A 1,699-nucleotide genomic window follows, 5' to 3' on the forward strand; every position below is an offset into this window, starting at 1 on the left:
CCAGGTAGTATTGTAATTAACGTAAACATAGGTCATTACGTGTACTTGGCCCCCTTATCTCTCTAATGCAAATCAGAAAGACCAAAAAAAGGCCCACTAGGAAGCCCAATCACCGCCGGATTGATGATCTCGTCGGCCCTGGGGTCAAGTGCGGGCGAATTCTTCTAAAAAAAAAGATTTGTGATTGCAAACCCTTGAAAAAAAAATCTGTGATTGCGAAGCGTTGCGCCACAGCCGCCATTCGCCCTCCTCCTTCCTGTCATCCTGCTTGCAATCAGATTTAAATTTTAAAACCACACGCAACGGCCGACCAGAGTCTTGCGGCCGACAGACAATCTGCCGATCTATTTGGCTGCACTCTTTCTCCATCCCGTGAGCAACTCCATCTGACCCGCTTCAACTAGCAAGGTTAACACTACTTATTACTGTCAACTGCCTATCCCTCTCAATCCTAATCTTTTAGCTGTCAAAAATATTAATCAGGGTATAATTTTTTTGTTTGTGTGATACGCAATGCTGATTCTGAGACTTATACTTCAGCAGTTACAAATAGAAAAGGGTTGTCAAACAACATACAGATTAATTCAATTTTTAGGCATGTTGCTTTGAGTTCTTGAAATAAAATGGGAGATGACTTGCTTCGGCATTGCGCAACAATCTATACTTCTTCAACTCGAATACCAAAAGGAAAAAAATTATGATTAAGTGAATAGAGAGGCATATCCTGAATGTGCCATATTTCCATATCAAAAGAGAATTAGCAGGTAAAATCACTTCTGAATTCTGATGAAATTATTATTACTATTAACTTAACAATCGTAGAAGCTTTGTCAAAAGAAAGAAAGAAACAATCCTAGAGCTAAATTTAAGCTAATACTAGTATGTTAGCAATCCCAGGGTGCAAATGTAATATAGTTATAGCAACAACAACAACAAAGCCTTTAGTCCCAAGCAAGTTGGGGTAGGCTAGAGGTGAAACCCATAAGATCTCGCAACCAACTCATGGCTCTGGCACATGGATAGCAAGCTTCCACGCACCCCTGTCCATAGCTAGCTCTTTGTCGATAGTCCAATCCTTCAGGTCTCTCTTAACGGACTCCTCCCATGTCAAAATCGGTCGACCCCGCCCTCTCTTGACATTCTCCGCACGCTTTAGCCGTCTAAACCCTAAATATAGTTATAGCACTGAAGCAAAATACTATGATAGTTATATTTTTGCACTGAAATTGTTTTATTAGCTTGGCTTGCCCTTCAGCAGTTACAAATAGAAAAGTGTTGTCAAACAACATACAGATTAATTCAATTTTTAGGCATGTTGCTTTGAGTTCTTGAAATAAAATGGGAGATGACTTGCTTCGGCATTGCGCAACAATCTATACTTCTTCAACTCGAATACCAAAAGGAAAAAAATTATGATTAAGTGAATAGAGAGGCATATCCTGAATGTGCCATATTTCCATATCAAAAGAGAATTAGCAGGTAAAATCACTTCTGAATTCTGATGAAATTATTATTACTATTAACTTAACAATCGTAGAAGCTTTGTCAAAAGAAAGAAAGAAACAATCCTAGAGCTAAATTTAAGCTAATACTAGTATGTTAACAATCCCAGGGTGCAAATGTAATATAGTTATAGCACTGAAGCAAAATACTATGATAGTTATATTTTTGCACTGAAATTGTTTTATTAGCTTGGCTT

At 38.1% G+C, this 1,699-nt stretch overlaps 1 protein-coding gene across 1 annotated transcript in view; it reads right to left on the reverse strand.

Moving 5' to 3' along the window:
- The window catches only part of LOC119276221, a 6,428-nt gene that overhangs the window by 3,248 nt on the left and 1,481 nt on the right, over window positions 1–1,699 (reverse strand). The gene's annotated exons all lie outside the window — the stretch shown is intronic.

The sequence above is a fragment of the Triticum dicoccoides genome, chromosome 3B, assembly GCF_002162155.2.
Source record: "Triticum dicoccoides isolate Atlit2015 ecotype Zavitan chromosome 3B, WEW_v2.0, whole genome shotgun sequence".
Taxonomy (NCBI): Eukaryota; Viridiplantae; Streptophyta; class Magnoliopsida; order Poales; family Poaceae; genus Triticum; species Triticum dicoccoides.